Source organism: Odocoileus virginianus, unplaced genomic scaffold (genome assembly GCF_023699985.2).
Source record: "Odocoileus virginianus isolate 20LAN1187 ecotype Illinois unplaced genomic scaffold, Ovbor_1.2 Unplaced_Contig_12, whole genome shotgun sequence".
Lineage (NCBI taxonomy): Eukaryota > Metazoa > Chordata > Mammalia > Artiodactyla > Cervidae > Odocoileus > Odocoileus virginianus.
Window position 1 is genome coordinate 731,548 of NW_027224329.1, and position 13,740 is coordinate 745,287.

At 35.7% G+C, this 13,740-nt stretch overlaps 1 long non-coding RNA gene across 2 annotated transcripts in view; it reads left to right on the forward strand.

The window, feature by feature from the left end:
• LOC139033972 (uncharacterized) overlaps positions 1-13,740 on the forward strand; it is a 623,512-nt gene that overhangs the window by 186,155 nt on the left and 423,617 nt on the right. For both annotated transcript variants that reach the window (XR_011486448.1, XR_011486447.1), the window contains one exon: positions 6,702-6,937. This is a non-coding gene — a long non-coding RNA (uncharacterized lncRNA). The remainder of the gene's footprint in view (positions 1-6,701; positions 6,938-13,740) is intronic.

Genomic DNA, 13,740 nt, shown 5'->3' on the forward strand with positions numbered 1-13,740 from the left:
TTTCTTATACTTATATCCCTATACCATGTTAGACACACAGAAGGCAATGGGCCTCTGTTAGATGAGTTTCCATCAGAAGTACTTTCATTTGAGTTACGATTTAATGTAACTTGGCTTTTATGAGGGGATCCAATAAGAAAAAGTTGTTTTAAAAGCCTTCTGACTTTACTACAAAAGATATCTGGAAGATGTTATCCACTATGTTAATAATATAAATGTCAGTTGACAACACGTCAACAATAATTTTTCAGGTTCCCTTCTAAGAGCATATAACTCAAGATGGGTTCATTTTGGATGCAAAATGTGATAAAGAGGTATTTTCCATCAGAAGACTACTCAGGAAGTACAAGACTTCTTTTTTTTTTGGTAAGTTGGATGAATATTCAAAACTAGTTTTGCAGAACACTGCAAACATATTTGGGAACAGATATGAAAATTAGTTTTATCAGTAAGTAGGAGCCTGGTTTCTTTGTGCAGTGTTGCAGTATGAATTTGAGAAGCAATTTGGTAGATGTAATTCATACTACTTAAATAATTTTGCTAGAAGCAGATGCCTCAAAGGACCACTATATTTTACAATTCCAAGGGATGCCATTCACATTATTGTCTATGTGAATTGTGCCCCATTAATTTGTGCAGTGTATACTTAGTTCAGCTGTACATGGCAATCCTGCCTCTGTCTACATTTGAGTTAGGCTATTTTGGAAAAGCATAGTTTAAAATTTACAATTACAATCTTTGTTAAATATCTGTGAACATATGCTTGTCAGGTATTTTTATGTGTGTGTGTGTGTGTTTGTGCACATACATGCTTGCACCTTGTTCTGATAGGAGCTTTCGAAATTTGTTTCTGATGGATGACTACTTTCCTCTTTGTGACTTTACTTTACTTTCAGTTCCAGGGAGGGACACCCAGATATTCTACTTGAAAAAAACAGGCTAACGAATATTGTATATTTTTCATAGATGCCTTTATCAGGGTGAGGAAATTTCTTTCTATTCTGAATGTATTGAAATTTTTAATTTTAATAATGAATTGATATTGAAGTATATCAGTTGCTTTTTCTTCACCTACTGAAAAGATAATATGGTTTTAATTTTGATCTGTTATAATGGTCAATTTCATCAACTGTTTTTGAAATGATAGATCAATTTTGTATTACTAGTATAAACTTTGGGCTTCCCTCATGGCTGAGATGGTAAAAAATCCACCTGCAATGTAGGAGACCTGGGTTCAATCCCTGGGTTGGGAAGATTCCCTGGAGGAGGCATGGCAACCCACTCCAGTATTCTTGCCTGGAGAATCCTCATGGACAGAGGAGCCTGGTGGGCAACAGTCCATGGGGTCACAAAGAGTCAGACACGACTAAACAACTAAGCACAGTATAAACTCTATTTATTCATGATGTACTGTCATTTTAATATTTTGCTGATATTTATTTGCTACTGTCTCATCTCTTCATGGCAAATAGATGGGGAAACAGAGGCTGAATTTATTTTTCTGGGCTCCAAAATCACTGCAGATGGTGATTGCAGCCGTGAAATTAAATTTGCTTACTCCTTGGAAGGAAAGTTATGACCAACCTAGACAGCATATTAAAAAGCAGAGACATTACTTTGCCAACAAAGGTCCATCTAGTCAAGGCTGTGGTTTTTCCAGTGGTCATGTATGGATGTGAGAGTTGGACTATAAAGAAAACTGAGTGCAGAAGAATTGATGCTTTTGAACTGTGGTGTTGGAGAAGACTCTTGAGAGTCCCTTGGACTGCAAGGAGATCCAACCAGTCCATCCTAAAGGAGATCAGTCCTGGGTGTTCTTTGGAAGGACTGATGCTGAAGCTGAAACTCCAATACTTTTGGCCACCTGATGCAAAGAGCTGACTCATTGGAAAAGACCCTGGGAAAGATTGAGGGCAGGAGGAGAAGGGGACGGCAGAGGATGAGATGGTTGGATGGCATCACCAACTCAGTGGACATGGGTTTGGGTGAACTTCGGAGTTGGTGATGGACAGGGAGGCCTGGCATGCTGTGGTTCATGGGGTTGCAAAGAGTTGGACACGACTGAGTGACTGAACTGAACCAAACTGATTTGCTACTGTTTTATTAAGGAATTTTGCTACTGTATTCATGAGTAATATTGATCTATAATTTTTTCTTGTCGTTCTTTATCAGATTTTGGTAATAGTGTTATGCTTGCCTAGTAAAGTGAGGTGGGGAGTATTGTCTCCTCTACTAAGTTTTGAAAGAATTTGTATAGGATTGATATTAGTTCTTTCTTAAGTTTTTGACATTCACCAGGGAAAGCATTTGGGCCTAAAGATTTCTTTGTGGGAAGTCTGTTGATTTTTTAAATTCATTTTCTTTAATGGATGGAAAGTTATTTATGTTTTCTATTTTTTTCTTGTTTGAGTTTTAGTAGTTTATTTTTGGCTGCACTGGGTCTTTGTTGCTGTGCATGGGTTTTCTCTAGTTGCAGCAAGAGAAGGCCTCTCTCTACTTGCAGTGTGTGGGCTTCTCTTTGGGTTATGTTATGTCTTCTTAATAAATTACACACTTATTATTATAAAATTGCTTTCTTTTTGGCATTCTCCTTTTCCATACAGTTTAAAATTTCTGAGATTAATATTGCCATAGTACATCTTCTTTCATCCTTTCAATTTCAACCTGTATATGTCCTTATATTTGACAACTCTTGTAAAACATGTAGTGGGTTTTGCTTTATTCTCCTATCTGATAATCTCTGTTTTTCATTTATAGTATTTGGCCCATTTACTTTTAACTTTTACTACAGTTGGGTTTGTCTATCATCCTGCTATTTGTTTTATATTTAAGCCACATTTTCTTGTTTCTTCTATTCCTTCATTTCTTCCCTCTTTTGTGCTAATTGGTGTCCAATACTTTGGCCACCTCATGCGAAGAGTTGACTCATTGGAAAAGACCCTAATGCTGGGAAGGATTGGGGGCAGGAGGAGAAGGGGATGACAGAGGATGAGATGGCTGGATGGCATCACTGACTCGATGGACATGGGTTTGGGTAGACTCTGGGAGTTGGTGATGGACAGGGAGGCCTGGCGTGCTGTGATTCATGGGGTCGCAAAGAGTCGAATATGACTGAGCGACTGAACTGAACTTGTTCTAATTATTTATATTTTAGTATTGGCTTTTATCTCCTCTATTGACTTTTAAGTCTATCTCTTGGTGCTATTATTAGTGGTTTCTTTGAAAATTATAAAATACATCCTTTACTAATGGCAATCTAATTTCACATAATATCCCACTTGTTTCCACACAATATAAGAACTTTAGATTAGTATAAGTCCATATTCTTCCAATATATGTACTTTGGTGTCATATTGTTTATACATATGTTATAAACCCCACAAAAAATTGCTGTACACATATATTGTTTTATTTTTATTTAATATATGTCTTTAAGGTACCTACATAGTTTTTGCTGCTGTTCACTTTTTCCCAGACAATCTGTTCCTTTGCCTGAAGAGCAATTTTTTTTCATCATTCCTGTGGTATAGGCCTTTTGAGATAAATTCTTTGGCTTTTGTGTGTTTTGAAATGTTTTCAGTTAGTCTCTTTTGGAAGATATTTTGCAGTATATAGAATTCTAACTTTACATTTTTTCAACACTTTAGATATGTAATTCCACTGTCTTCTAGTCTCCATAATTTTATTTTGATAAGCAAAATGTCATTCCTATTATTGTTGTCATCTATATAGTATTTAGTTTTTCTCTCACAGATTTTAAGATTACCTTTTTTGTTGAACTGCTACCAATAGGCTTAGATGGAGTTTTATTTGTATGTTTCCTGCCTTTTGGGGGTTCTGAGTTATTTAGTTCTGTATGTTGCTGAAACTGGTAGATTGATTTTCAATTTTCTCCCCTCCCAGTATGATCTAGTACTTTTCCCATAAAAGGGTAAGAGTCTGTTTTCAGTCTCCTTGAATCCTGGTTATCTTTGTAAGTTTTCAACCAATGGAATGCAGTGGAAGCAACCATCTGCTACTTCTGGGAATCACCATTCAGAGCCTTTGAATTTCCTTTTCGAAACCAGCTGCTATTTTGTAAAGAAGTCCATGCTTGGATTGGAAGAATCAATATTGGGAAAATGACTATACTACTCAAAGCAATCTATAGATTCAATGCAATCCCTATCAAGCTACCAACGGTATTTTTCATAGAACTAGAACAAATAACTTCACAATTTGTATGAAAATATAAGAAACCTCAAATAGCCAAAGTAATCTTGAGAAAGAAGAATGGAACTGGAGGAATCAACCTGCCTGACTTCAGACTATACTACAAGCCACAGTCATCAAGATAGTATGGTACTGGCACAAAGACAGAAATATAGATCAATGGAACAGAATAGAAGGTCCAGAGATAAATCCATGAACCTATGGACAGCTATCTTCGACAAAGGAGGCAAGGATATACAAAGGAAAAAAGACAACCTCTTTAACAAGTGGTGCTGGGAAAACTGGTCAACCACTTGTAAAAGAATGAAACTAGAACACTTTCTAACACCATACACAAAAATAAACTCAAAATGGATTAAAGATCTAAATGTAAGACCAGAAACTATGAAACTCCTAGAGGAGAACATAGGCAAAACACTCTCCAACATGAATCACAGAAGGATCCTCTATGACCTACCTCCCAGAATATTGGAAATAAAAGCAAAAATAAACAAACGGGGCCTAATGAAACTTAAAAGCTTTTGCACAACAAAGGAAACTATAAGCAAGGTGAAAAGATAGCCCTCAGATTTGGAGAAAATAATAGCAAACAAAGCAACAGACAAAGGATTAATCTCAAAAATATACAAGCAACTCCTCCAGCTCAACTCCAGAAAAATAAATGACCCAATCAAAAACTGGGCCAAAGATCTAAACAGACATTTCTCCAAAGAAGACATACAGATGGCTAACAAACACATGAAAAGATGCTCAACATCACTCATTATCAGAGAAATGCAAATCAAAACCACAATGAGGTACCATCTCACGCCGGTCAGAATGGCTGCTATCCAAAAGTCTACAAGCAGTAAATGCTGGAGAGGGTGTGGAGAAAAGGGAACCCTCTTACACTGTTGGTGGGACTGCAAACTAGTACAGCCACCATGGAGAACAGTGTGGAGATTCCTTAAAAAACTGGAGATAGAACTGCCATATGACCCAGAAATCCTCCTCCTGGGCATACACACTGAGGAAACCAGAACTGAAAGAGACACGTGCACCCCAATGTTCATCGCAGCACTGTTTATAATTGCCAGGACATGGAAGCAACCTAGATGCCCATCAGCAGACAAATGGATAAGAAAGCTGTGGTACATATACACACTGGAATATTACTCAGCCATTAAAAAGAATTCATTTGAATCAGTTCTAATGAGATGGATGAAACTGGAGCCCATTATACAGAGTGAAGTAAGCCAGAAAGATAAACACCAATACAGTATACTAACGCATATATATGGAATTTAGAAAGATGGTAACGATAACCCTATATGCAAGACAGACACAGATATATAGAACAGACTTTTGGACTCTATGGGAGAAGGCGAGGGTGGGATGATCTGAGAGAATAGCATTGAAACATGTATATTATCAAGTGTGAAACAGATCGCCAGTCCAGGTTGGATGCATGAGACAAATGCTCAGGGCTGGTGCACTGGGATGACCCAGAGGGATGGGATGGGGAGGGAGGTGGGAGGGGGGTTCAGGATGGGGAACACATGTAAATCCATGGCTGATTCATGTCAATGTATGGCAAAAACCACTACAATATTGTAAAGTAATTAGCCTCCAACTAATAAAAAATAAAGGAAAAAAAAGTCCATGTTAGCTGTTTCTATTATGGGGGGCATATAGAGAAACACTGAGAGATGAGACACCCTATGATGAGAAAGTACAGTGCAAAAGACTGAAATGACACAGTTTTACTCCCAGTTGAATGCAGAGTGATTCCAGCTGATACTATGTGGGACAGAATAACTACTGAGTCAACCTATAGACTTCTAAGAAATAGTACACCTTTATTCTTTTACATTACTGGTTTTTGTGGTGCTTGTTAAACAATAATAGATAACTGAAATAGAATTGCTCCCTAGAAGTGGAGTGGTTTCTGTAACAAAAACATGAAATAGATGCCATTGTCTTTTAGATTGGGTGACTGGAAAATGGTGAAGAAACAGTTATTTAAGCCTGAGAGAGCAGTGAGGAAATTGCTATTGCCCTTGTAAAAAGGGCTCTCTGTTATATATTGATATAACATTGACAAGATTGTCACTTGTGGTAACTTGGAAGGTAGAAAAAATGACTAACAAAATTTTGGAACTGGTTAAAGTGATAGCCAGGAGATCAAAATATCAAGAAGTCAAAAGTGTCAGTTAGCTTCTTTTAGCTATGGTAATGTATGAGATGGAGAAGGAAATGGCAACCCACTCCAGTATTCTTACCTGGAAAATCCCATGGACTGAGGATCCTGGTAGGCTACAGTCCATGGGGTCGCAAAGAGTCGGACATGACTGAGTGACTTCACTTCACTTCACTTCAATGTATGAGAAGACAGAGATGAGTTAAAGAAGGAACTGTTTAGTTTTCAATAATAACATGGAGTAAATATGTCTAATATAAAACTTATTGATTTGGAAAGTAAAATTTTTTCTATTTTGTTTCTTTTCCAGCTGGCAAATGGTTCTCTAAGAAATGGCCTCATGGAATTGATTAAATCCTGAGTCCTTAACTAGGGTCAAATAAAATCAAGGGTATGAACATAGAAAGTCCTGGAGGATAAGACAGTTTCTCCACAGAGAGAAGAAACACAGCCCTCTAGCTAAGCTCTTAAATTAATGAAGTCATATGAACAATCCCAACTGGCACTGCATCCAGTGGCAGAGTCATCCAGTCAACCCACAGAATTGTAAGTACTTTCCTTTTTGATATTTTAAAGTGCTAAGTCTTTGTAAGCTAAATCCTACATCTGGGTTATCTGATGATTTGCTTCTATTTAAAATTATTTTCTCTTGATTATTGGTTGCATTTTTCCTGCTTTATCATCTCACTTTTTTTCACAGTGAGCTATGATTTATTTCACAATGTTAATAGAAGTTACAAAAAGGGCATGACAGTGATAGGGGAGAAATTTTCAGAAACTTGCATATTGTTGCACTATTTGATCAAGAGTTTCTACTTTTGTAAGATAAATACAATTTTACATGCTTTTCTTAGAGGAAAGCACTATTGGTATTCCTTTATAGAATGGAGGGCAGAGCTTGGTCTTTTGTTTCTACATACTGAAGTAGACTACAAACTATCATCCAGTTATTTCTCATGAGGCCAAATATGCTCACAGATGTACATTATCAACTCTCACACTATTAGCCTGCCCATTAATATTTTTAAAAGTTGAATTAATTGCCAGCACTTTAAAACACCAGTGATTTTTACATAAAGATATATGGTGGATAAAGTGGACTGTTACTCTGAATATATCTCTCTCACAAACACACATTTTAATTTGAAAAGTTAAAAATTACATTTCTAACTGGAGCTTCCATATATTATTTATTTATTTATTTACTTAAAAATATTATTTAGTTTTAGCATTCACCAATGAGATACAGTTAATGATTTTTGAAAAGCAGAAGTTGAAGTGGTTCCAAGTGGCAGTCGTAATCATGGAGGTTTTTGGTTTACCTGTAAAACAGTATCCTTCTCACCAGGTTTGTGGAGATCAAGAAGCAGGGCCAGAAGATGTGTCCTTTAGTTATTGTATTTGATATTTTTGTTGTCGGTGTGGACCTAATGGGAAAGGCATGCCTCTGGACTAACAGTTAAAATTGGTAGTAACCTTTTATTGTTCTTAGAGACAACAGTTAGAGTGAAAAATACAGAATTTCCCATTTTTCTGATTGGAGTAGGGTTGGCAGCTTACTTGAGGTTTCATTCTTCATTGTTCTCTTGGCAGTCATCCTTTGCAGTAGGATATCCAGTTATCACAGCACCATTTGTTGAAGAGACTGTTTTTCCTACTGAATTGAGACCTTTATTGATGATCAAATGACCATAAAGTTAATATTTCATTTATTATCCTCAATTCTGCTCCTTTGATCTAAATACCTGTGCTCATCCCAGTGCCAAACAATCTTGATTAATGTAGCTTTTGTAAGAAGTTTGAACGTTGGGGAAGTGTAACTCTTCCACCTTTGTTCTTCATTTTAAAGATGTTTTGGCTCTTCTGTATTCCTTATGTTTCAATATGAATTTTAGGGTAATCATACACGTTTCTGCATAAAAGGCCACTGGGATTTTGAGGGGTTTCATTGAGTCTGTAGAGCGTTTAGAGAATATTACTTCTTACCAATATTAAATCTTCTGATTCATGAACATGGATTGTCTTTCCATTTATTTAGATCTTTTTTAATTCTTTTCAGAAGTGTTTTGTTATTTTCAGAGCACAAGTTTTTAACCTCTTTGGTTAAATTTTTCCTACATATTTTATTCTTTTTGATTTTGATAATCATTTTAAAATTTCATTTTCAGAGTTTCATTGCTAGTATATAGCAATAACATTGATTTTTATTTATTGATCTTATATCCTGTTACTTAGCAGAACTTATGTATTAATTCTAATAGCATTTTACTGGATTTGTTAGGATTTTCTAAATATAATATCATGTCATCTATGATTAGAGAGCTTCCTTTTCAATGTGTATGCCTTTTATTTACTTGTCTGAGTGACCTGGTTAAAACTTTCAGTACAATTTTGAATACAAGTGAAAAGAGTAAACATCTCTGTCTTGTTCCTGATCTTAGCAGGAAAGCACAAAAGCTTCTCAGTTTAATATGATGATACCTGTGGTTTTTCATAAATGTCTTTCAGTGTTTTTACATAAAATGGTGTAGGATTTTGTCAAATAGTTTTTCTGCATCTGTTGAGATGAGCATGCAATTTGTTTTCCTTTTCCTGTTAATATTGTGTATTCCATCAATTGACATTCAGGTAATAAACTAACCTGCATCCTGAGATTAATACCACTTCGTAATGATGTATAATCTTCTTAATTTCTGGATTCAGTTTGCTTGTATTTTATTGAGTAATTTTATATTTATATTCATAAGAAATACTGACCTGCAATTTTCCTTTTCTGTGGCATCTTTGTATTTAATATGGGTATACTACTGGCCTCATTCAATGAGTTAGGAAGTGTTTCCTCCTCTTCTATTTTTTGAGAGTTCGTGAATGATGTTACTAATCCTTCATTAAACATTCAAGAGAATTCACAATTAAAGACAGCTTGGCCTAGACTGTTTTATCTAAAGTTTTTAAATTACTAATTTTTGTTGTTGTTGTAGGTCTAGATTATCTGTTTATTCTTGAGTCACTTTCGGTAGGTTGTGTCTTTCTAGAACTTTCTTCATTTCATGTGGGTTATCTAATTTGTTGAAATCCAATAATTTATAGATTCCCTTAAAATTATTTTTATTTCTAAAATTTCACTAGTGGATCTCTTTTATTCTTGATTTTAGTTATTTGAATCTCTTTTTCCCTTGGTTCTTTTAGCCAGAGTTTGTTAATATTGCTGATCGTTTCAAGAACCAAATTGAAAAAATGTTCTTTTCTGTATTGTTCTTTTATTGTTTTTTTCATTTATTTTAATTAGTTGGAGGCTAATTACTTTACAATACTGTAGTGGGTTTTGTCATATATTGACATGAATCAGCCATGGAATTACATGTATTCCCCATCCTGATCCCCTCTCCCACCTCCCTCTCCACCCGATTCCTCTGGGTCTTCCCAGTGCACCAGGCCCGAGCACTTGTCTCATGCATCCAACCTGGGCTGGTGATCTGTTTCACTATAGATAATATACATGTTTTGATGCTGTTCTTTCAAAACATCCCACCCTCACCTTCTCCCACAGAGTCCAAAAGTCTGTTCTGTACATCTGTGTCTCTTTTTCTGTTTTGCATATAGGGTTATCGTTACCATCTTTCTAAATTCCATATATATGTGTTAGTATGCTGTAATGTTCTTTATCTTTCTGGCTTACTTCACTCTGTATAATGGGCTCCAGTTTCATCCATCTCATTAGAACTGATTCAAATGAATTCTTTTTAATGGCTGAGTAATATTCCATGGTGTATATGTACCACAGCTTCCTTATCCATTCATCTGCGGATGGGCATCTAGGTTGCTTCCATGTCCTGGCTATTATAAACAGTGCTGCGATGAACATTGGGGTGCGCGTGTCTCTTTCAGATCTGGTTTCCTTGGTGTATATGCCCAGAAGTGGGATTGCTGGGTCATATGGCAGTTCTATCTCCAGTTTTTTAAGGAATCTCCACACTGTTTTCCATAGTGGCTGTACTAGTTTGCATTCCCACCAACATTGTAAGAGGGTTCCCTTTTCTCCACACCCTCTCCAGCATTTACTGCTTGTAGACTTTTGGATAGCAGCCATTCTGACCGGCATGAGATGGTACCTCCTTGTGGTTTTGATTTGCATTTCTCTGATAATGAGTGATGCTGATCATCTTTTCATGTGTTTGTTAGCCATCTGTATGTCTTCTTTGGAGAAATGTCTGTTTAGATCTTTGGCCCAGTTTTTGATTGGGTCATTTATTTTTCTGGAGTTGAGCTGGAGGAGTTGCTTGTATATTTTTCAGATTAATCCTTTGTCTGTTGCTTCATTTGCTATTATTTTCTCCAAATCTGAGGGCTGTCTTTTCACCTTGCTTATAGTTTCCTTTGTTGTGCAAAAGCTTTTAAGTTTCGTTAGGCCCCATTTGTTTATTTTTGCTTTTATTTCCAATATTCTGGGAGGTGGGTCATAGAGGATCCTGCTGTGATTCATGTTGGAGAGTGTTTTGCCTATGTTCTCCTCTAGGAGTTTCATAGTTTCTGGTCTTACATTTAGATCTTTAATCCATTTTGAGTTTATTTTTGTGTATGGTGTTAGAAAGTGTTCTAGTTTCATTCTTTTACAAGTGGTTGACCAGTTTTCCCAGCACCACTTGTTAAAGAGGTTGTCTTTTTTCCTTTGTATATCCTTGCCTCCTTTGTCGAAGATAGCTGTCCATAGGTTCATGGATTTATCTCTGGGCCTTCTATTCTGTTCCATTGATCTATATTTCTGTCTTTGTGCCAGTACCATACTATCTTGATGACTGTGGCTTGTAGTATAGTCTGAAGTCAGGCAGGTTGATTCCTCCAGTTCCATTCTTCTTTCTCAAGATTACTTTGGCTATTTGAGGTTTCTTGTATTTCCATACAAATTGTGAAGTTATTTGTTCTGGTTCTGTGAAAAATACCGTTGGTAGCTTGATAGGGATTGCATTGAATCTATAGATTGCTTTGGGTAGTATAGCCATTTTGACATTATTGATTCTTCTAATCCATGAACATGGTATGTTTCTCCATCTGTTTGTGTCCTCTTTGATTTCTTTGTTTTATAGTTTTATAGTTTTATAGTTTTCTTTGTATAGGTCTTTTGTTTCTTTAGGTAAATATACTCCTAAGTATTTTATTCTTTTTGTTGCAATGGTGAATGGTATTGTTTCCTTAATTTCTCTTCCTGTTTTCTCATTGTTAGTGTATGCAAGGGATTTCTGTGTGTTAATTTTATATCCTGCAACTTTACTGTATTTGTTGATTAGCTCTAGTAATTTTCTGGTAGAGTCTTTAGGGTTTTCTATGTAGAGGATCATGTCATCTGCTAACAGCAAGAGTTTCACTTCTTCTTTTCCTATCTGAATTCCTTTTACTTCTTTTTCTGCTCTGATTGCTGTGGCCAACACTTCCAAAACTATGTTGACTAGTAGTGGTGAAAGTGAGCACCCTTATCTTGTTCCTGATTTCAGGGGAAATGCTTTCAATTTTTCACCATTGAGGGTAATGCTTGCTGTGGGTTTGTCATATATAGCTTTTATTATGTTGAGGTATGTTCCTTCTATTCCTGCTTTCTGGAGAGTTTTAATCATAAATGGGTGTTGAATTTTGTCAAAGGCTTTTTCTGCATCTATTGAGATAATCATATGGTTTTTATCTTTCAATCTGTTAATGTGGTGTATTACATTGATTGATTTGTGGATATTAAAGAATCCTTGCATTCCTGGGATAAAGCCCACTTGGTCATGGTGTATAATTTTTTTAATATGTTGTTGGATTCTGTTTGCTAGAATTTTGTTAAGGATTTTTGTGTCTATATTTATCAGTGATATTGGCCTGTAGTTTTCTTTTTTTTTGTGGCATCTTTGTCTGGTTTTGGAATTAGGGTGATGGTGACCTCATAGAATGAGTTTGGGTTTACCTTCTTCTGCAATTTTCTGGAAAAGTTTGAGTAAGATAGGTGTTAGTTCTTCTCTAAATTGTTGGTAGAATTCAGCTGTGAAGCTATCTGGTCCTGGGCTTTTGTTTGCTGGAAGATTTCTGATTACAGTTTCGATTTCCTTGCTTGTGATGGGTCTGTTAAGATCTTCTATTTCTTTCTGGTTCAGTTTTGGAAAGTTATACTTTTCTAAGAATTTTTCCATTTCTTCCAAGTTGTCCATTTTATTGGCATAGAGCTGCTGGTAGTAGTCTCTTATGATCCTTTGTATTTCTGTGTTGTCTGTTGTGATCTCTCCATTTTCATTTCTAATTTTGTTAATTTAGTTCTTCTCTCTTTGTTTCTTAATGAGTCTTGCTAATGGTTTGTCAACTTTGTTTATTTTTTCAAAAAACCAGCTGTTTGCTTTTTAAATTTTTGCTATGGTCTATTTAGTTTCTTTTGCATTTATTTCTGCCCTAATTTTTAAGATTTCTTTCCTTATACTAACCCTGGGGTTCTTTATTTCTTCCTTCTCTAATTGCTTTAGGTGTAGAGTTAGGTTATTTATTTGACTTTTTTCTTGTTTCTTGAGGTGAGCCTGTAATGCTATGAACCTTTCCCTTAGCACTGCTTTTACAGTGTCCCATAGGTTTTAGGTTGTTGTGTTTTCATTTTCATTCATTTCTATGCATATTTTGATTTCTTTTTTGATTTCTTCTATGATTTGTTGGTTATTCAGAAGCGTGTTATTTAGCCTCCATATGTTTGAATTTTTAACAATTTTTTTTCCTGTAACTGAGATCTAATCTTACTGCACTGTGGTCAGAAAAGATGACTGGAATGATTTCAATTTTTTTGAATTTTCCAAGACTAGATTTATGGCCCAGGATGTGATCTATTCTGGAGAAGATTCTGTGTGCACTTGAGAAAAAGGTGAAGTTGATTGTTTTGGGGTGAAATGTCCTATAGATATCAATTAGGTCTAGCTGGTCCATTGTGTCATTTAAAGTTTGTGTTTCCTTGTTAATTTTCTGTTTAGTTGATCTATCCATAGTTGTGAGTGGGGTATTAAAGTCTCCCACTATTATTGTGTTACTATTAATTTCCTCTTTCATACTCGTTAGCATTTGCCTTACATATTGCAGTGCTCCTATGTTGGGTGCATATATATTTATAATTGTTATATCTTCTTCTTGGATTGATCCTTTGATCATTATGTAGTGTCCTTCTTTGTCTCTTTTCACATCCTTTATTTGAAAGTCTATTTTATCTGATATGAGTATTGCGACTCCTGCTTTCTTTTGGTCTCCATTTGCGTGAAATATTTTTTTCTAGCCCTTCACTTTTAGTCTGTATGTGTCCCTTGTTTTGAGGGGGGTCTCTTGTAGACAGCATATATAGGGGTCTTGTT